The sequence below is a fragment of the Arachis hypogaea genome, chromosome 9, assembly GCF_003086295.3.
Source record: "Arachis hypogaea cultivar Tifrunner chromosome 9, arahy.Tifrunner.gnm2.J5K5, whole genome shotgun sequence".
Classification (NCBI taxonomy): domain Eukaryota; kingdom Viridiplantae; phylum Streptophyta; class Magnoliopsida; order Fabales; family Fabaceae; genus Arachis; species Arachis hypogaea.
The window spans coordinates 115,134,625-115,158,469 of NC_092044.1; the positions used below are offsets into that span (position 1 = coordinate 115,134,625).

At 44.4% G+C, this 23,845-nt stretch overlaps 1 pseudogene; it reads right to left on the reverse strand.

Moving 5' to 3' along the window:
* Positions 1–78: 78 nt before the first annotated feature.
* Positions 79–23,781, reverse strand: LOC112709567 (uncharacterized; annotated as a pseudogene).
* Positions 23,782–23,845: the final 64 nt, after the last annotated feature.

Below are 23,845 nucleotides of genomic sequence, written 5' to 3' on the forward strand. Positions count from 1 at the left end.
TCTCAAGGTGAGATGACTTAATCATATCTTAAGATTTTTTTTATTTACTTTTATATCTAATCATTTTTTACATTTATTCTTTTGGTTATTCTGTATTTTAATTTTAATCATTTTGTTTTCATTAATTTGACATACACATCTGTATATATATAAATATTTTTTTGTCAACTACAGTTTACTTTTTTTTTTTTTTTTGCTTTGACGACTCAATTTGCATTTTTATTCATAATTTGCAATAATGGTAGTTGCGCATGTTGTCCTACATAACAAATAGTAGATACTAAAAAATTAGATCTCTTTTTCACTGTGACTAATTTTAAAGACATTGTTAAGACAGTCATACTTGCATTAAGGTGTGAATATGTTGGTCAGAAAATAGTTTTTCCAGGTTTATTGATAGTCTCTGTCCAGGTGCATCAAACCTACTCATTAATACTATATTTATGGACACAGAATTAATGGACCTACTTTTTGCCAAACTCGATCAATTGTTTATTTATTGTACAAGAGTTTGTTTATTCTAAAACCAATTATTGATGAGAATATGGCATTATATATAGTTTGCAAGAATCATTTCGGAACAGATGGCCACACGAGAGGTACTCAGATGGATGCTTTACATTACCTTCCAAAAGTTGGAACAATGAAGAAAGGTATCTTACAATAAAAATATAAAATATTTTTCAATTTATATTTTAAAAACAACTTTCTAATATAATCTCATCACAAAGGTGATTGCCCAGGTACACCTTGATCATGTTATATGTCAAATTACTATTGCATCGTTGCCTTCATATGTCACTGCTCAGTTCATCGATAATTAAATAATATTAAAAATTAAACAAAGTCTGCAATGAGAAAAGTACAATGAATATACCACCAAAAACAAAACGGTAAAACTTATGTTGAAAAATGATATATGGTTAGATATTTGAACAATATAAAGGAGGTCCTAATTTCAAACTCTACTTTCATGAACTCAACATGTGAAAATCAATGTTACTCAGGTGAATCAATATGATGAATTCAGGAACCGATACCAAGATTGCATACCATAAAAAATGGGCAAAATAACTTACTATTCCCCCGGATCAAGCTCTTTAACAATGTAGGTAGGAACATAACATCATCCACTAATGAATAAAATCTGTCACCCCAATCCACATCGTTTTTCATGGAAGACTTCACAGGTGAATTCTGCAATTCATCTGGCACATCATTTTGCTTGTGTCGACCAGGTGCATCAAGCTTTGTGTCTTTGCATGTCTCTGAAGTTCTTTGCTCAGCTCGATTCTCGTGTTTCCTCTCGCGAGGATCTTGTGCACCATATGCAACATTTTTATCAAGGTCTGTATAAAAATCAAGCAAAATGTCGTTCTTCTTTGTAACCTATATACAAATATAAAAGTTGTATGTCAGCAGTATGCAAGAAATAGAGAATTGGAAATGTTACGGCCTGGCCCAAAGTGAATTTGGGCCGACCCGACTCACTAACCACCCGACCTGAACGGTCGGATGATGCACTCATATCCGGCCCGAACACGCGTCCGGGACAGCTGGCCACCACAGCTGTACAAGGAAACTTCGATGAAGGTGGGTTCTGCCCTCGTGGGACCCACATCTGACATAGTATATAAGGGGAGGGTCCTACCCCTCCCCCAAGGTATGTCACACATTCCACCTAACCTATTTCTCGCCTGCACACTAACTGACTAGAGCGTCGGAGTGTCTTTGCAGGTGACACCCCCTCTTTCCACAACGAGAACTCGGCTACCCGGCAGATCCAATCCCAGCACAATCGCGAACGAAGCGTTCCCGCCTCCTTAAATCTCCACCCGAACCGTCCGGAAACCGTTCAATCGAATATTGGCGCCGTCTGTGGGGACGCCTAAATGGACGTCGTGCCGGGCATTGGAGACCAAGGCCGAGCAGTCGGCGCAGAGGGGGCAGCCTCTGTCGCCTCACTGAGAAGGCGATGAAGGTCCCCCCGACAACGCACTGAACCACGCACAGGGACGCGACCCTTCGGAGGAACTGGCGGTGACAGCGCCAGAATAATGCAGGAGCTACGCCATAGGGTCCAGAACCTGGAACGAAAACTAGCCGATCAGGAGCATGATCGACGAACCACCGATCCTAGCTACTCCCTGTCTCCTGAAAGCCGAGAGAGAGATTCCCACCGAAGTCACCCCCGACACGCCTCCGCTTCCAGAACGGAAGCGGAAAGCACCCGAGAAGATTCACCATTCCCGAGAAGACGAAACGACACAATCATCTACTCCCGAGGCAAGGAAACGCGCCTCACGGGACGAGATCGCGAAGAAGGAGAAGGGAGGTGATGAGCGGATAATTTGTACGCTTTTTGGCGTTGTTTTTAGTATGTTTTTAGTATGATCTAGTTAGTTTTTAGTATATTTTCATTAGTTTTTAGTTAAAATTCACTTTTCTGGACTTTACTATGAGTTTGTGTGTTTTTCTGTGATTTCAGGTATTTTCTGGCTGAAATTGAGGGACCTGAGCAAAAATCTGATTCAGAGACTGAAAAGGACTGCAGATGCTGTTGGATTCTGACCTCCCTGCACTCGAAGTAGATTTTCTGGAGCTACAGAAGCCCAATTGGCGCGCTCTCAACGGCGTTGGAAAGTAGACATCCTGGGCTTTCCAGCAATATATGATAGTCCACACTTTGCCCCAAGATTTGATGGCCCAAACCGGCGTTCAAAGTCACCTTCAAGATTTCCAGCGTTAAACGCCGGAACTGGCACCCAAATGGGAGTTAAACGCCCAAACTGGCACTAAAGCTGGCGTTTAACTCCAAAAAGAGTCTCTACACGAAAATGCTTCATTGCTCAGCCCAAGCACACACCAAGTGGGCCCAGAAGTGGATTTTTATGTCATTTACTCATTTCTGTAAACCTTAGGCTACTAGTTTTCTATAAGTAGGACCTTTTACTATTGTATTAAAAATCTTTTGATCACTTGAGATCTCTAGATCATCTTTGGACGTCTAGTTCTTAGATCATTGGGAGGCTGGCCTCACGGCCATGCCTAGACCTTGTTCTTATGTATTTTCAACGGTGGAGTTTCTACACACCATAGATTAAGGTGTGGAGCTCTGCTGTACCTCGAGTATTAATGCAATTACTATTATTCTTCCATTCAATTCCGCTTGTTCTTGTTCTAAGATATCACTTGTTCTTCAACTTGATGAATGTGATGATCCGTGACACTCATCATCATTCTCACCTATGAACGTGTGACTGACAACCACCTCCGTTCTACCTTCGATTGGGTGAATATCTCTTGGATTCCTGATTGCACGATGCATGGTTGATCGCCTGACAACCGAGTGCTCGCCTGACAACCGAGCCAACCATTCCGTGAGATCAGAGTCTTCGTGGTATAGGCTAGAACTGATGGCGGCATTCAAGAGAATCCGGAAGGTCTAACCTTGTCTGTGGTATTCTGAGTAGGATTCGATGATTGAATGACTGTGACGTGCTTCAAACTCCTAGCAGGCGGGGCGTTAGTGACAGACGCAAAAGAATCGCTGGATTCTATTCCGGCCTGACCGAGAACCGACAGATGATTAGCCATGCTGTGACAGAGCATAGGAACATTTTCACTGAGAGGATGGGAGGTAGCCACTGACAACGGTGAAACCCTTGCATAAGCTTGCCATGGAAAGGAGTAAGAAGGATTGGATGAAGACAGTAGGAAAGCAGAGAGACGGAAGGGAAGGCATCTTCATGCACTTATCTGAAGTTCCTACCAATGAATTACATAAGTACCTCTATCTTTATCTTTATGTTTTTATGCGTTCATCACCATATCCATTTGAGTTTGCCTGACTAAGATTTACAAGATGACCATAGCTTGCTTCATACCAACAATCTCTGTGGGATCGACCCTTACTCGCGTAAGGTTTATTACTTGGACGACCCAGTACACTTGCTGGTTAGTTGTGCGAAATTGTGTTTATGCCATGGTATTGAACACCAAGTTTTTGGATTCATTACCGGGGATTATTTGAGTTGTGAAAAGTATTATTCACAATTTCGCGCACCAGGAGGCATGTGAGGACACGGCGACCCGTGATAATGGGCGCCACCCCGTTCCATCGATCCATCCTCGAGATCCGGTTGCCGAAGCACTTCGACAAACCAACGGACATGAGGTACGATGGAACCCAAGACTCTCTGGAACACCTCACGGCCTTCGAGGCTAGAATGAATCTGGAGGGAGTAGGGGACGAGGTGAGGTGCCGAGCCTTCCCGGTGACCCTGGCAGGACCTGCGATCAGATGGTTTAACGGCCTCCCGCAGGGATCCATCTATAGGTTTTCGGACATCAGCCATGCCTTCTTAGCTCAATTCACAACACGAATAGCAAAGGCAAAGCACCCGATCAACCTGCTTGGGACAACCCAAAGGCCCGGGGAGCCGACCAAAAAATACCTGGACCAGTTCAATGACGAATGCTTAGAAATTGACGGCTTAACCGACTCGGTGGCCAGCCTCTGTCTGACGAACGGCCTCCTCAACGAGGACTTCCGAAAACACCTCACCACAAAACCGGTTTGGACGATGCACGAGATCCAAACGGTAGCTAAAGAATACATAAATGACGAGGAAGTCAGTCAAGTCGTGGCTGCCAATAAACGATACTCTGGCTACAATCAACCTAGGCAACAAGGTAACGGAGAAAGACAGAAAGAGCAAGCCAGGGAGGGAGCGCCGAGCAAGGCACCCAGACCATTCCCCCGGATCGGAAAATTCACCAACTACACTCCGCTCACTCTTCCCATCATGGAAGTTTATCAGCAAATTGCCGAGAAAAGAATCCTGTCGAAGCCCCGACCACTCAAGGACCGTACGGGGGGAAACAAGAACTTTTACTGTGACTACCACAAGGGCTATGGGCACCAAACACAGGACTGCTTTGACCTGAAGGATGCACTAGAACAAGCGATAAGGGACGGTAAACTAACAGAATTCTCCCATCTCATAAGGGAGCCGAGGAGGCGTCATCGCGACCAAGACGAGGAAGGCAAGACCCGGTCGGCAAAGCAGCGCCAAGAGACAGAAGACAAAGACCACGGTCTCACCGTGATAAACGTAGTAACCGCCAAAAATACCGCGCTAAGGTCGCGATCGGCACACAAGAAAGACGCCAAGGTCCTGGCGGTCTCCTCCTCGCTGGTGTGAAGCTCTAAGAAGCCCCCATCTATCTCTTTTGGCCCGGAAGACCAATGGTTCGACGAGGCCCCTGAAAACCCACCCATGGTCATCACGGCCAGAGTGGGAACCGGCCTTGTCAAATGAATCCTTGTCGACACGGGGGCAGACTCGAACATTATGTTCCGCAACGTGTTCGATGCACTAGGGTTAAGGGACACCGACCTATCGACTCACCAGCACGGGGTCATCGGGTTAGGCGACCACTTCATCAAGCCCAATGAAGTGATATCCCTGCCGGTCTCCGTGGGACAGGCTCAAGGCCGAAGATCGGCAATGGCTGAGTTCGTGGTCCTCTGAGATTCCACGGCCTACAACATCATCTTAGGGAGGAAGACGATTAACGATGTTGAAGCGATAATCAACACAAAGCTACTAGTCATGAAGTTTGTTACCGAAGACGGATCTATAGTGTCCATAAGGGGAGATCTAGAAATGGCGGTCGCTTGCGACAACGCCAGCCTCTCCCTAACGAAGAAATCTAAAGAGGCGTCGGGGGTGTTCCTGGCCAACCTAGATGCCAGAGTTGACGACAAGCCTAGACCGAAACCAGAGGGGGACCTGAAAAAGTTCAGGGTCGGTGACACGGAGGAAAATTTCACGTTTGTCAATAGAAACCTTCCACATGAATTGAAGGAGCCTCTGGTAGAAATGATCAGGGCCAATGGGAATTTGTTCGCCTGGCAACCGGCCGACATGCCGGGCATAGACCCCGAAGTCATGTCACACCACTTGGCCGTCAAAACGGGAGCACGCCCGGTAGCCCAACGGAGGAGAAAGATGTCACGGGAGGGGCGGAGGAGGTGGCCAGGCAAACGGCCAGCCTCCTAGAAGTAGGTTTCATACGGGAACTAGATTACTCGACCTGGCTTTCGAATGTAGTTCTGGTAAAAAAGCACAGCGGTAAATGGAGAATGTGTGTAGACTACTCCGACCTCAACAAGGCATGCCCCAAAGATTGTTTTCCCCTCCCCAACATAGACGCACTCGTCGACGCGGCGGCGGGCTACCAGTATCTGAGCTTCATGAATGCCTACTCTGGCTACAATCAGATACTGATGCACCGATCCGACGAGGACAAGACAACATTTATAACGCCTGGGGGAACCTTCTGTTACAAGGTGATGCAATTCGGCCTAAAAAATACAGGGGCAACATACCAAAGGCTGATGAACAAAATATTTCGCGACCTCATTGGCAAGACAATGGAAGTCTATGTAGACAACATCCTCGTGAAAACTGCGCGACCCGACGACCTCCTAAATGACCTGGCAAATGTATTCGCGTCTCTCCGACAACACGGTATGAGGCTTAATCCCCTCAAATGTGCCTTCGCCATGGAAGCTGAAAAGTTCCTAGGGTTCATGATAACCCAAAGGGGGGTAGAAGCTAACCCTGAGAAATGCCAAGCGATACTTCAGATGAAGTGTCCGGGTTGTATCAAAGACGTCCAAAGATTGGCAGGACGACTCACCTCGTTATCCCGTTTTCTCGGAGCTTCGGCAACAAAAGCCCTACCCTTCTTTAACCTCATGAGGAAAGGGATAGCATTTGAATGGACGCCCGCATGCGAGGAAGCTTTTAGACACTTCAAGGAAATCCTGGCGACACCCCCTGTACTCGGGAAGCCAAAGGCCGGGGAGTCGTTATACCTATACCTCGCCATAACAGGAGAAGCCCTGGCTGCGGTTTTGGTACGAGAAGAAGGAAGGGCTCAACAGCCAATCTATTTCGTGAGCAGAGCCCTACAAGGGGCAGAACTAAGGTACAACAAACTGGAAAAGCTAGCTCTGGCACTCTTGACCTCTTCGCGGAGGTTAAAACAATACTTCCAAGGTCACCAGATTGTCGTAAGGACGGACCAAGGAATCCGACAAGTACTCCATAAACCCGATTTGGCGGGAAGGATGATGACTTGGTCCATTGAACTTTCCCAATATGACATACAGTACGAACCCCGGCAAGCAATCAAGGCGCAAGCGATGGCTGACTTCCTGGTAGAAGTGACGGGAGATCCAACCGAAGAGACGGGCACACGGTGGAAGCTCCACGTGGACAGAGCCTCCAATCAGACGTCCGGGGGCACCGGGATCATCCTGGAAAGCCCAGCCGGGGTCGTATACGAACAGTCGATCAAGTTTGAATTCCCCGTCTCGAACAACCAAGCAGAATACGAAGCCCTCATAGGGGGCTTAGCCCTAGCAACGGAAGTTGGAGTGACAAGGTTGGAAATATGCAGCGATTCACAAGTCGTCACCTCCCAAGTAAACGGGAGCTACCAAGCCAGAGACTCACTATTACAAAAGTACATGGAGAAAGTCAAGGATTTGAGCCAGAAATTTGAGGAGGTCACGATCCACCACGTTCCAAGAGAAAGGAACACACGGGCAGATCTCCTATCAAAATTGGCTAGCACAAAACCAAGAGAAGGTAACCGATCTCCCATCCAAGGTATGATGAGGGAGCCGGCGGTCACTCTGCACCTGTCAAGGCTAAACCCCTCATGGTTGGACCCCATCACCAGCTTCTTAGAAAACGGCAAACTCCCCGACGACGAAAAAGATGCTAAGAAACTGAGAAGGGAAGCAGCCAAGTACGCGATCATCCAGGGTCAGCTGTTCAGAAAAGGACTCAACCAGCCCCTATTGAAATGCCTACACCCCGACCAAACGGACTACGTCCTCAGGGAAGTCCATGAAGGGTGTTGCGGCCATCACATAGGGGGCAAAGTCCTAGCAAGAAAATTAATCCGAGCTGGATACTATTGGCCATCAATGATGGCAGACTCTAAAGAATTCGTTAGAAAGTGCGTCAAGTGTCAAGAGAACGCCAATTTTCACAAGGCACCGGCCTCCGAGCTAATCTTGTTAACGTCTTCCCAGCCATTCTCACAATGGGGAGTCGACCTCTTGGGGCCCTTCCCGGTTGGTCCTGGACAAGTCAAGTACCTCATAGCCGCCATTGATTACTACACCAAATGGATAGAGGCCGAGCCGCTGGCCAGCATATCCTCATCCAATTGCAGGAAGTTCATGTGGAGGCAAGTGATAACACGGTTCGGCATCCCGGAGATCGTTATCTCGGATAACAGGACACAATTTACCGACAAGAAGTTCACGAAGTTCCTCACCAGCCTGGGTATAAGACAGAAGTTCTCCTCAGTTGAACACTCCCAAAAAAACGGACAGGTTGAGTCCGCAAACAAAATCATCCTGTTAGGACTTAAGAAGCGGCTGGATGATAAAAAAGGTGCTTGGGCCCACGAGCTCGCCTCGGTCCTCTGGTCATACCGTACAACCGAACAGTCATCTACCGGAGAAACTCCCTTTCGACTAACATATGGGCTAGACGCGGTAATACCCGTGGAAATCGGGGAACCGAGCCCACGACTACTCTTGAAGGGAGTGGGGGAAGCTGTGGAGAAGGACCTAATAGACGAAGTCAGAGAGATGGCCCACCTGACGGAAATAGCGCTGAAGCAAAGAATGGCCATGCGCTATAACACCAAAGTACTCAGAAGAGAGTTTGAACCAAACGACCTCGTCTTAAGGCGTAACGACATCGGCTTACCGACCCCGGGAGAGGGCAAACTGACAGCAAACTGGGAAGGTCCCTACAGAGTTAAAGAGGTGATTGGCAAAGGCGCTTTCAAGTTGGAAAGGCTCAATGGTAAAGAGATCCCAAGAACGTGGAACGCGAGCAACTTGAGAAGGTTCTACTCCTAGCACGCGTAACGATTTACCGACCAAACGAGCTAAGTAGTCAATCCATGAAATTGTACTTTTCGCTATGGCTTATAGACCTTTTGTGCAATTACAGACTAAAATATACTTGTCAAAAGTTTTGTTTGTTTACTTTCCTTGGGCAACCCATTGCGCAAATGAACTCCACACAACGCGACGATAATACGCGGCCCCGGGACTGATCACACCGGGAGCCCGTCAACTACCACAACAACAAACGGCTACACTAAAGAGCCACGACCTGGCTCAGCCAGAATACCATCAATATGGTAAAACTAGTACGAATAACAACGGTGAATATAAACGGCGACACAACCAGACGAACAGGAAAGTGTTAACTACAATAAGACGGGCAAACGACCCAAAAAATTGTTCACGAAAGTTAAACAACACAACTTACGAAAAGTTTCACGAAGTTACACAATATAAGAAATCATTTCCTAGGCATGTCAACAATCTTGCCGTGTTTGATCATCTTGAAGACACCAATTGCCGACGTGTCGAAGTCAGGGGCAACGATTTTGACCTGAGCTTTAAGGGCTTCCTCAGTCGCCAGTATTGCACCTTTCCCCAGCTTAACGACCTCCTTATACTTTGTTTTCCACCCCGCGAGCTCAGTCTCGACAGCCTCCTTCGCCAGAACAGCCTCGTCGCGTTCTTTCTCTAGTGCGGTCACCCGCCCTTGAGCCACGCCGACTTGACCCTCCAAAGCCATTTCCCGCTCGACAAGTCGTGAAACGGTGGCATCAGACTGTTCCAATTTTTTCTCAGCAGTAGAGTTCTTATTTTTGGCAGCCTGGAGCTTCTCATTAGCTTGGGTAAGTTACTCCCGAAGAGTTTCGACTTCACGTTTAAAAGCAATGTTGGCCTTCCCGGCAGATTCCAACCTCTTGCGGAGAGATTCCATCCCAGACAGCTCAAACTCGGCCTTCCGAGCTATCATTGCGCCGCGCAGGAGGGTACGATACATCCACCTCGCTTGCCCGGCAAGAGATGACTCGTGGAAATGCTCTTCAGAGCCGGGAATCAACTGAGCATCTATAAAATTCCCGGCGTCAAAATTTTTCTCCATCACAGTAAGAACCCCCTCGGGACTACTGGACGTTTTCCTCCTTTTGAGGCTGGGCACCTCTTCCACATCATCGTCGGCTACTAGGTTGGACATCAAACCCCCAGTACCGACCACTTCGCGGAAGGGGGAAACGCGCACCTCTTTGTCGTTGCGAGCCAGGGCATCCTGAACCGAGTTACCGACCTCATCGGCCACAACCCCCTGCTCGGAAGTGGCCTTGCTCTTGTCCTCGGGGGGAATAGCCGACTTCTCATTGGCCGCCTCATCGTCACTTGCGCACAAAAAGGTCTGGAACAAGTCAGGGAGACCCTTCACGTCGGCAGACATCCCCACTGTAACAGGACAAGAAGATTGTTTAGTCACAATGGAGCATTGGAAAAAGCAAGAAACAAAAGTAAAGCTCAAGTTAAAACTGCTCACAAATATAGTTCCGACCGACTTCCCGATCACCCATGAGGAGGTGAGGATTCACATGATTCCTCCCGAAGACTGCCAATAACACGTCGGCAATCTTCTTGTCCACGGCGGACATACCCTTATAGGACACTTTAATAAAGGCATTGCACCCCGCCCCGAAGCTCCAATACGTCAGAATGAGGCGTTCCCCCTCTAACGACAACCAGAAAGGATGACGACCTTTGACGGGACGCTGACAAACCCCGATTTGACGGTTTATTTTGTATTGAGTTTAGGGTGTTTTGATAACCTTTTGTTGCATTTAGCCTATGAATTAGCATGGTTTTGTTATCTCTCCCATATTTGTGCTTAAGTGTAAAAACATGTTTTTTAAGCCTTATTTTGATGAATTCTAGTTCTCCTTTGATTCCATAAGATGCCTTGATGTGTTTGCTAGTAATCTCAGGTCGAAATAGGCTAGGCATGGATCAAAGGAAGCAAGGAAGAAAGCATACAAGTGGAGAGAAGCACAAAAAGCCAAAGAATTGATCTAGGCCATGCACGCGCACGCGCACAAGGCGCTCGCGCGCACATTGTGAAGCAGGCCAGGGACGCGCACGCGCCAATGGTGGCACATGACTTCATTAATGCAACACGTGCCTGGAGATTTGAGAGGATTCTGAACCCATTTTTTGGCACCAATTGCTAGGAAAAGGAATAAAAGGATCAAGGATTGAGGGGAAGGTGGTGTTTGAATCTAGGGGAACCATAGAGCATAATTAGAGTTAGTTTTAGAGAGAGAAGCTCTCACTTCTCTCTAGAATTAGGATTAGGTTTAGGTTAATCTCTCTTCTTAGATCTAGGTTTAATTCATGCTTTGATTCACTTTTCATTCACCAATTCTTAATCTTCTCCTCTCTCTCTTTCTAGTTATGTGCTTTAATAATTGTAATTCTTCATTTTGTTTTGGATAGATTGTTGCCCTTTGTTTTCTTTCAATAATGCAATTTGAGGTAATTCATGATAATTGTGATTTCCTTGATTGATGTTGATTAATTCCTTTCAATAATTGTTGTTAGATTCTATTTTTGTTATCAATTTACTATGCTTTTCTTTTATGCCTTCCAAGTGTTTGATGAAATGCTTGGTTGGGTTTTAGTGTAGATTTTTGTTCCTCTTGGCCTAGGTAGAGTAATTAGTGACACTTGAGTTATCTAATTCCTTTGTTGAGTGATAATTAGAAGTTGCTAATTGATTTGAATGCCTCTAAAGCTAGCCTTTCCTTTAGGAGTTGATTAGGACTTGAGGAATCAAATTGATTCATCCACTTGACTTTTCTTCATGGTTAGAGGTTAACTAAGTGGTAGTAATGAACAATTCTCATCACAATTGAGAAGGATAACTAGGATAGGACTTCTAGTTTTCGTACCTTGCCAAGAGTCTTTTATAGTTGTTAGTTTACTTTCTTGCCATTTACTCTCATGCCTCTTATCAAAACCCCAAAATAACTCACAACCAATAACAAGACACTTTATTGTAATTCCTAGGGAGAACGACCCGAGGTTTCAATACTTCGGTTTATAAATTTAGGGGTTTGTACTAGTGACAAACAACTTTTTGTATGAAAGGATTATTGTTTGGTTTAGAAACTATACTTTACAACGAGAATTCATTAGTGAAATTCTAAACCGTCAAAAATCTAATCATCAAAATGGCGCCGTTGCCGGGGACTTGCAATTGTGTTATGTTATTGGTTATTGTACATATGTGAATAATGTAAATATTTTGTTTTTTTTACTTCATTTGCTAGTGTAGAATTTTATTTTCTCTTTCCACCATGAATTCTCACTTTGGCTATGAGTTTGGTTCCAATTATGTTGTAGGTAATGAGAGCTTCAATGAGGATGTGTATCAAGGATGGAACAATCAAAGGAGGGAGGAGCCATATGCATATGATCAATCCTCATGGCAACAACCTCCACCAATGCACTATGAAGAAGAGCCATTCTATGATGCATACCAATCCAATGGCTATGGTGAATCTCCTTGTGACTTTCAAGAACCACCACCATATGCCTATGAACCATGTCCTCAACATAAACCTCAACCATACTCACAAGCCTTTCCATATCAAACACCTTCCTATAATCCATATCCACCATATGACCAATCATCCATACCATATTTTTATGACCGTTTTGAGCAAGAACCCTTAGAACCACCTCAATGCACACCACCTCCACAATTTTACCAAGAGGAACCACTTTCCTACCATGAACCCCCTCTCCAAAATGATGAACCTTCCTACCCACCACAAGCCCCATTAGACGATTCTCTCACTTTGTTACTTCAAGGACAAGAAGCCATGAAGCGGGATACACTTGAGTTTGTGACCAATTTGACGAAGGTGGTGCACACTTTAGCCCACCAATGTTTGAATATTCAAGGTACTTCCGTAACCACATGTGAAAAGTCCAAAGAAAAGCAAAGCATGAAGGGGAAACGGGAAACCTCGGTGGAGAAGGAGGACTCGAATTTTGTGTTGGAACAATTGGAGGAGCCTATGATCATTGAAGAAAGGGAAGAAGTGGTTGAAGATTTAGAAGATGTTGAAAGTCCATGGGAATGTAGCATCTCGGAGAACTCTTCCGAGAAGCTTGATAATGATGTTGAGGAGGGTGTGCAACCTCCAAGGCATGTTATCGTTGGAGACTTGGAAGAGGCTTATCAAGAGATGGATTCAATCATGGATGAATTTCTCTTTACAATGGAATCCTCTCCCATCGGACATGAAGTTGAAATTATAAAAGAATGTGCACAACCTCCCATACCCTTGGTGAACAATGAAGAAGGGAGTGAATCAAAAGAGATCTACCAAGGAGAAAACATTGGCATGGTGTACATTGAAGTTGAAGAACTTGAAGAATATGAAGAGGTTGATCAAGAGATGGATTCATTCATCAATGAATTTCTATCCAAAATTGAATCACCTCCCATTAGGCAAGAAATCAAAGTTCTTGAAGACAACACTAAGCCAAGTGAAAAAGGGGAAAAGATTGAAATTGAAGAAGCTTGTGAAGAGGTGGAAACAACTAAAGAAGAGCCTAAAGAAGTAGACCTTGCATTGTCTAAGTGTGGGGAAGTCTTCCTTCCCAAGTCACCATACAACACAACATTCAAGTGGGTAAAATTTCTATCCATAAGCTTTACTTTCTCACTTGAATATGGTTTAATTGAAAATGATGGTCAACTTAGAGCTCTTTGTAGAACTAAAAGCAAAAATGAGTTATGTAGTGGTTGCAAGTTAGGAACTAAGCTCATTAAGGTCAAAGCTTCAAAGTATAGGAACGATGATTGGAAGAATGTCACTTTACAAGGGTATCGAAGGAAGACTTGGTATGTTAAAGAGAATTCTATATGTCAACCACCTGGAAAGAAAAAGTATGAAGAGCAAATTGAAGAAGGGTGTGAGGATAAGATATGGGATTCCGGTTCGCTAGGTGAAAACCAACTATGGGGACCCATATCTTGGGTAGAACTCTGCCCAAGATGGATGAAGACGGTTGGAAATTCTGTCAACCATTTGAGGAGCAAAGATCCTTGGAGATTCAAGGATGAGTACAAACATAAGCCACCATGACAACAAGCATCTCAAAATGTGCAACTTAAGGACTTAAACTAAAAGTGCTAGGTGGGAGACACCCCACCATGGTAAACTCTTTCCACTCTCTTTTAAATTTGCTCAATAAGTGATTTGAGTTACCATTGTAGGTAGATATTTCACATGAATTTGTTTGTACAACTTAATTGTTAGCTTAGTCACATGTATGTTGTGATGAGTAGTAGATAAATAATATCGAATTGCAATTTTTGTGAATTGTATGATGGTTGATTCAATAAGGAGTTGTGAACAGTATGGGGAGCACCCAGCAAAATTTTTCTAAAATAAAAAAAAAGGAGGGGTGGACGCGCGCGCACCATGTACGCGCACGCGTCTCTGTGTGGTTGCAACATCGTCCACATACCCGAGAGTTGGGCCTCTCTTGGGCAACCCTTACGCCCTGAGCCCAACATGACCCGCGCCGACGCGCACTACGTGCGTGCGCGCCGATCTTGAGAACAAGGACATGTACGCGGACGCGCATCTGCCGCGTCCGCGCCGATTTGGTGCTGCAAATTTTTGAGCCAAACCCCAGAGAGTTGAGCCGGCTCTAGGCCAGCATTAGGCCCCAGGCCCAACTCGAAGTCGCATATGCCCAGGCAAGAATGGACGCGAGCGCACGCATCGCGCTAGCGCACCTTATCACAATTCGTCAGTGTACGCGGACGCACACTTGCCGCGCGCGCGTCCTTGCATGCTGCCACCACTCTAGGCTTCTGACCCGAGAGTTGGGCATGCTTCAAGCCCACTCTAATCCCCAGGCCCAATCTCATGTACGCGTGCGCGCACTGTACGCGCACGCGCTCTTGCCTAATCTACCAACCCACGCTAGAGCGCACCGCACGCTCGCGCATGACTCTCCATTTTCCCCAATGCGCGCAAACGCATACATGCCGCGTGCGCGCAGGTCTGGTAGCACAACTTTGAGGCCATTTTCCAGAGAGTTAGGCCAGAGTTGGGCCAACTCTAAGCCCCTAGCCCAACTCCATGCACGCGTGCGCAGACTGTACGCGCACGCGTCCTTGCTTATTTTGCTCATCCACGCTTCAGCGCATTGTACGCGCACGCGTAGGTCCCAAGTTTTCTCAATGGACGCGGACGCGCAAGGTGCGCGTGCGCGTCGATTCAAAAATGAGATAACCCTAATGCGCGACGCACACTGCGCAGTCGCGCACCCTCTTTCCCCTACCTCCATTTTCTTCTTCTTCCTCTCATCTCCCATAACCACCTCCGTTCAGCCACTGCTCCGCCGGCAACCACCGCCGCACGGCCACCTTCTCTTCTTCCCCTCTCTTTCTTCCTCATCACCACCTAACCTCTCTCCCTCTCAACTACCCAGTTCACACCGGCCGCCGCAGCAACTGCCGTCGCCGCCATCACCGCGGCTGCGATCGTCCACCGCCACACGTCTCTCTCTCACTCTCTCTCTCCGCCTCAGTCTCTCACCCTCACCCCTGTCCGTAGCCACCACCGCCTTCGTCCCACCACCCACAGCCGGCCGTCTTCCCGCCACCGTTCACGGCGGTGCAAGTTTCTGTCTCTGCTGCCCCTGCCCTATCCTAGTCCACCTTACCATTCTCAGCTCTTCCCAACTTCCAGGTTCCTGCTCAATTTCTATTTTTTTTCTGTTTCCCTTTTTTATTGTCCATTTCTGTAGTTACTGTAATTGTCTGTTAGTTAGTTAAATTCAAATTTTGCATGTTAGATTAGATAGAAATAATTGCGGTTAGGTAGCTAGGGCTGGATAGAGGATTCTAGGCCTGATAATTGCTCCGTATGTGCATATTTGCTGCTTGCTTCCTTGGGTACTGTATGTTGGTTTTGGGTTGCCATTTCATGCGATATATGTTGCTAAATAATATATGTTTGCTGTTGTGCGTGATTGGTGTTGCCTTCTTGCTATTCGTGCTATTTTGCTATCCGGGAACGTCCAATTTTAAGCCGGAATGCTGCCCAATTTTCAAGAAAATTTGTTTCATTTTGGTCTTTATTTCAAATTTGGGCATATTCCTGTTTCCCTTTTGACTCCCCGGATTTGCTTCATTCACTGTGCACATGAACCACAACTTCTCTTTTAATTGCGCATAAATATCATCATATCCCTAACCTACTTCTCTAACTCACTAATTTCTTTAACCATTTACCTTCCACTCCTCTTTCACCTTCTTTAACAATTCTTTTACACTTTGATGATATTATTGCCTTTTGAATACGATTTGTTGCCTCTAATGAGGATTGCATTCACTTATGTTTTCCTTGTTCCCTTTTGCATATTCTTTGCAACATCATGATTTTTTTTTATTAGCAGACTGTATCCTGAATATGCCTTCTTTGTTACATGCTAAGTGTTTCATTGCTTATATCCTATCATATTTTTTTCAGGATGTCGGATAAAGGCAAAGCCATAGCCACTGCTTCTAAGAAAAGAAAACTCTCTACACCTTCTATCCCCTCCGTCTACAAGCATTATGCTAAGAACCCATTAAACGATGAAGAGAAAGAAAATCAGCAGTTACCTTCTACCGACCCAACCAAGTTCCCTAATCTCTACCGTGAGCTCCGATTTTCCAAATATCGAACAACAAAGCTGAATACTGAGAAGAAATTGCTCCTACCTAATGATGTGAGCCGGTCGATTACTGGTCGCATCCTTGAGTTGGGCATAGACTTTGTTGACCGAGATTTGGGGGATATCAATATATCTTGGGTCAAGGAATTTTACTGCAACTTCTTCCGCCCGACTTTGGATTCGGTTCAGGTGAGGGTTAGAGAGGTCATGATTACCGAGACTGCTATTGGGGAAGCGTTATAGTGCCGGCATGTTCCTGATGAGCTGTGTGCCCATCAGCAGGCCGAGTTGGCCATACACAGCATGACTTTCGATTATGAGGCACTTAGGAGCGTCATTGGGTTACCAGATGCCACATGGGTTATGGATGCGAACAATACGAAGCCAAAAGGGATGCTCTTTACTCATCTGACTCGTGAGGCCAAGACTTGGCAGATGATATTCGCATGCTATGTCTTGCCTACCACCCACTTCTCTGAGATCCCTATGGAGATGCTTCTACTGATTGGGTGTGTCATGGAGGGGAAGGATGTCTCTTTTCCTAGGCTTATCCGACAGTGTATGTGGCGGGCGCATATTCATGGCCTACTCCCATTTCCTACTTTGGTCACGAGTATGGCGGCCCTAGCTGAGGTACCTTAGTTAGATGATGATGTGCGACCACCACCACCTGATGCAGATGACAGGGAGATTACTATTCCTTGGGGTGGTTGGGTGCACGAGAGGCCCCCTGCTAGACGTCGTTCCAGGGCCAGGGCAGTGGTGGGGACACCTTCACCGTCGGCCCCTACAGCAGCCCCATCTTCTTCTACAGCCGCTGCCCCCTCATCATCTACAGTTCCACTAGCAGCACCTGAGCCTACCTACTTACTGGTCCAACGTCTTTTTCGGTTTTTGGAGCGCGAGAGATGCCATGTCAGATGCCGATTGGATCGGATGGACCAGACACTTATTTTCCTGGGTGCTGAGCTACCTCCACTTCCCGACTCTCTGGCCTCCGATGAGCAGGATCATCAGGAGGAGGATGCGGAGGCACCGATTCAGCAGGATGCTCCCCCAGTTGCCCCAGACACCACAGAGACAGCTCAGACTCATGAGGAGCCGGTCCCACAGCCAGAGCCAGAGCCTACCGTTGTACCTCCCACTGATCCTCCGGTTTAGCATCGAGGACGATGCTTGATCTTAAGTGTGGGGAGGGCACCGGTAGCATTATTTGGGGACCGGTGAACTTTTCGGCTACTCTACTAGTTACCTTATTTTCGCATATCTTTTGTATACATTTTGATGCATTTTTAGTTTACTTTGGATACTTTTACCGCTTATTTTGGTATTTTGAATTTTAGATATTTTGATGCTATTGGATATCTTTGGATGTTTTAGATGATTTTTTATGCATTTTTGCTTATCTTTCTTTTAGTATTGTGGTTGTGATTAGACTTCATACTTTGAATTGCAAACACTTAGTCACCCTTTTTGCTTAAGAAATTGGTTTTAAGGAAAAGAAAGGGGTGAACTAAGGAAATTTTTTGAATTTTTCAATCACAACAATGCTTAGTCGAATATCGAAATTTTTCAAGAAATCTAAATATAGGGCATTACCCAATTGATTGAAAGGAAACTTCTCTGGTGAAACTTGCTTGAATTCATACCTTGTGAAGCATGTATTGAACTAAGAACACAAGCTTGTGAGACTTGAGCCTATTGATGTGGTCACATTTTATAACCACTTACTTTCCATTCTTGTGTGAAATTGCTCTCTTTCTATGATTGTAATCCTTGATTTGCTTGATTCTATATGTCCATTTATTTCTTGTATTTATGCATTTATATGATTGAGGCCATTATTTCATTAGCCACTTACCTAAAGAGCCAACCTTTTACTCTCCATTGTTAGCCAATTTTGAGCCTATGCTTAACCAACTTATTCTCAACTTAGCACATTACAAGCCCAAGGCGGAAAACCAATGAAAAGTCCTTGTTTGGATCTTTGATTAGCCTAGGGTAGTGAGAGTGTTTATTATTCAAGGTTGCTGAGGCTTGGGAACATTGGATGGGATAAAAAGGGTAGTACACTTTCATGTTTAGGAATTAGGTACATATTCATGTATAGACCTTATGCATTGATGTTCTTGTATATAGCTTGAAAGAAAAAAGAAAAAAAAGGAAAGAAAAAATTGTATATAGAATAGAAAAAAAGGGAAAGAAAAAAAAGAGAGAAAAATATAATAAAAGGGGACAAAATGCCCCAAAGTGAAGTTCAACAAAAGGGAATCAATGCATAAGTGTTGTGAATCAAATAAGAATGCATGAATATGTAAGAAAAAGTGAAGAATGGGTAGTTAGAGTAGTTTGAATTTGTGTAGGTCATTATATAGTTAGGAGGGGAAGTCTATGCTAATCAAAGATTCAAATCCTAGTCCACTTAACCATAAATGATCCTACCTTGACCCTAACCCCATTACAACCTAAATGAAAGACCTCATGATGAATGTATGCATGCATTGAATAAATGTTGATTGTTAGAAGAAACTCAAATTTTGGAAAGCTTGATTAGAAGAGAATTGAGTGGATTGACCCCTAAACACTTGAGTGAATAGAGCGGATACACATCCGGTGAGGGTTCAAAAGTTCAACTACATGTATTCACCCATATTACCTATATTCTTGCAAGTTTGAACTCTTTTTGATAATTCAATACAATTGTGGTTTGGACTTAACTCCTATTGCCCTAACTATTGTGCTTACACATGTTCTTGAGAATTGATTTGTTTGGACTAAGCATTTCCAATTGCTTTAGATAGTTGCATTTAGATAGGACTCATATAGTTTAGTTGCATTCAACAAATGCCATACCCCTTAGTTCCTTCTTAATTTAGCATGAGGACATGCTAAGGCTTAAGTGTGGGGATGTTGACAAACCCCGATTTGACAGTTTATTTTGTATTGAGTTTAGGGTGTTTTGATAACCTTTTGTTGCATTTAGCCTATGAATTAGCATGGTTTTGTTATCTCTCCCATATTTGTGCTTAAGTGTAAAAACATGTTTTTTAAGCCTTATTTTGATGAATTCTAGTTCTCCTTTGATTCCATAAGATGCCTTGATGTGTTTGCTAGTAATCTCAGGTCGAAATAGGCTAGGCATGGATCAAAGGAAGCAAGGAAGAAAGCATACAAGTGGAGAGAAGCACAAAAAGCCAAAGAATTGATCTAGGCCATGCACGCGCACGCGCACAAGGCGCTCGCACGCACATTGCGAAGCAAGCCAGGGACGCGCACGCGTACCGTGCGCGCACACGCCAATGGTGGCACATGACTTCATTAATGCAACACGTGCCTGGCGATTTGAGAGGGTTATGAACCCATTTTTTGGCGCCAATTGCTAGGAAAAGGAATAAAAGGATCAAGGATTGAGGGGAAGGTGGTGGTTGAATCTAGGGGAACCATAGAGCATAATTAGAGTTAGTTTTAGAGAGAGAAGCTCTCACTTCTCTCTAGAATTAGGATTAGGTTTAGGTTAATCTCTCTTCTTAGATCTAGGTTTAATTCATGCTTTGATTCACTTTTCATTCACCAATTCTTAATCTTCTCCTCTCTCTCTTTCTAGTTATGTGCTTTAATAATTGTAATTCTTCATTTTGTTTTGGATAGATTGTTGCCCTTTGTTTTCTTTCAATAATGCAATTTGAGGTAATTCATGATAATTGTGATTTCCTTGATTGATGTTGATTAATTCCTTTCAATAATTGTTGTTAGATTCTATTTTTGTTATCAATTTACTATGCTTTTCTTTTATGCCTTCCAAGTGTTTGATGAAATGCTTGGTTGGGTTTTAGTGTAGATTTTTGTTTCTCTTGGCCTAGGTAGAGTAATTAGTGACACTTGAGTTATCTAATTCCTTTGTTGAGTGATAATTAGAAGTTGCTAATTGATTTGAATGCCTCTAAAGCTAGCCTTTCCTTTAGGAGTTGATTAGGACTTGAGGAATCAAATTGATTCATCTACTTGACTTTCCTTCATGGTTAGAGGTTAACTAAGTGGTAGTAATGAACAATTCTCATCACAATTGAGAAGGATAACTAGGATAGGACTTCTAATTTTCGTACCTTGCCAAGAGTCTTTTATAGTTGTTAGTTTACTTTCTTGCCATTTACTCTCATGCCTCTTATCAAAACCCCAAAATAACTCACAACCAATAACAAGACACTTTATTGTAATTCCTAGGGAGAACGACCCGAGGTTTCAATACTTCGGTTTATAAATTTAGGGGTTTGTACTAGTGACAAACAACTTTTTGTATGAAAGGATTATTGTTTGGTTTAGAAACTATACTTTACAACGAGAATTCATTAGTGAAATTCTAAACCGTCAAAAATGTAATCATCAGACGCACCTTGAAATACTTATCTTTGAACCCGTGGTAGGAGTCCTCAAACAAGCCAAAAATCCTCCGACTTTGGGCAGATCGGAAGGACATGAACCCCTTCTTATGTTTCCCTTCCTTCGAAGGGTTTGTAAGGTTGAAAAAGAAAAGAAAAATGTCCACAGACACCGGCAGCTCGAGATATTCACAAACCATCTCGAAACAGCGGATTGAAGCCCAATTGTTCCAATGCAGCTGCGACGGTGCCACGGAAATCCGGCCCAGAAGGGCCATTTGGAAGGCGGAGAAAGGAATACGAACCCCCACTTGAGTAAACATGGATTTATAGAACCAAATCCAGTTGGCAACTCGGGGAGCATTGAAGTTGATCTCATATAAACGCTCGTGGGGAGCCGGGACGTAGACATCGTAGTTAGACTCCTCGTCGGTACCGCCGCATAAGTACTCGTTTTGGCGGAACTCGGTGAGCTCATCCTCGCCCATTTGATTGGGGGAGTCCCTCAGGTCGAAAATCACCCAGGCGTAGGGGTCGTACGCCATGGGAGAAGGGGAAGCCTCGGAGGCGATGTGAGCCATACCTACACGGGGGGACCATCCAGTCAGTCTAAGAGGTCGGGTACTCGGAGTGAATGCAGAAGCTACACTCAATCTATTCTGCAACTAAGACTAAACATGGCTAAAAGATAAGACCCAAACAAAACTTACCCTAGAATGGCAACCTCCCCCTAATACACCTACTTAGGGCCTAAGATCAACCATCATGCAAAGCTAAAACAAACGGCATGCACAAAAAGGAAGCAATGGCAGAAGCAAAAGAACAACGAAAGAGGATAAGAAAGATGCACAATTACCTGTACTGATAGCAAAGATCCGAAAGGAAGACAACAACAACGCCTTGGAACTGCTGAGGGATAAGAAGATGGGGATAGCTGAATTGGAAACGAAGGGATAAACGCCAAATGAATACCAAAGGCGTCACAAAACCGTTTTAAAACTACCACCAAAAGAAGCACGAAAGCCGAGGGGCATATCAGTTTTTGCACGAAGGGTTTTAAACCCATTATGAGCATTTAATGCTCGACACGAAGAACGAGGCGATGAATGATCGCCCCAGCAACAAACAGGCACGCGCGCAAGAGACACGTCCCCCCCACGGACGGCCGACTTGGTGACAACGCATGAGGTCAGAGATAACACGCCACCAATAGCCCACGCGACTATTGCTGACGCGTTGGGGGCACTGTTACGGCCTGGCCCAAAGGGAACTTGGGCCTACCCGACCCACTAACCACCCGACTTGAACGGTCGGATGATGCACTCATATCCGGCCCGAACACGCGTCCGGGACAGCTGGCCGCCACAGCTATACAAGGAAACTTCGAGGAAGGTGGGTTTTGCCCTCGTGGGACCCACATCTGACATAGTATATAAAGGGGAAGGTCTTACCCCTCCCCAAGGTATGTCACACATTCCACCTAACCTATTTCTCGCCTGCACACTAACTGACTAGAGCGTCGGAGTGTCTTTGCAGGTGACACCCCCTCTTTCCACAACGAGAACTCGGCTACCCGGCAGATCCGATCCCAGCACAATCGCGAACGAAGCGTTCCCGCCTTCTCAAATCTCCACCCGAACCGTCCGAAAACCGTTCAACCGAACAGGAAATATAGGAATTGAACCATAAAGAAGTACATCAATTCAATTAGGATATGGAAGAAAACGAAAAGCAAGACTGTTCTTCCATTACCAATCAAGTTGACAACCAAGACATGATAATGAATATGGGAAATTTTTAAAATGCTTGAACCTACATCATCTCTCTCCTCTTGAAGTTCACGCAGTCGTTCTAGCTCCATCTGTCACGTTCAGCAAGCTTCTTTCTGTAAGCTTCAGTAATAAACTTGTCTTTGTCATCATAGAGATGCTTATATTTGCTTCTCTCTTTGGCAATCTTTTTCTCATAAACAATATCGTGATACTGTTCCCGCTCTTTTACCTTTTTAATCAGATTTTGGATATACCTTGACTGCATGACAAAATTTACAAGATGATGATTAGCAATGTCAGCTGGCATGAAACTGAATTTTTTTTTTTTTGAAAAACAAAAGAAATAATAATAACAATAATAATTAACTCAAAATTATAACACGAAAAAGTAATTTTAACCATAAAACAAGAAGCAACTTTAAGTATTAAAACAAAGTGCTAATTATGAATCAAGAAGGGCTGCATGTCATTGTGACAATCCAACTAGCAATACCATATGGAAAGGAAACAAACAATATTTATTAATCTTAAATATAGAGAGAACTTCATATGCTACTTGCCATATTGATCTATATATATAGATAAAATTATATATAATTTTAGGTTATGTTGCTCTATCTTTATAAATTGGACCTTCCCTGTGCAAATGTTGCATGAAGTATTGAAATTCTACATGCTGAAAATTAGTCCACAAAAATGATTTGATAGAACAAAGACCACGTCATTCTAAAAATAATTACCATACTTTTCTCTGTTCGCGATCTTGTATCAATGGGCGGGCAACTTTCTCTTTCATTTTGTCATAGACTCCATCGTAATCAAATACAGTTGGATCTTCTTCTAAGGCTTTCTTTTGCTGCTCCTCAACCCTTAAGTTTAACAAACAACACCCACACAGACAAGGATGTGAGATTATATTTACTTCAACAAATAAACTAAAAAATATAATAACCATCTAATTCACAAGTTCTATTATCCTAGAGAAGCATCAACCTAGAGAAGAAGAGCACAATGTACAC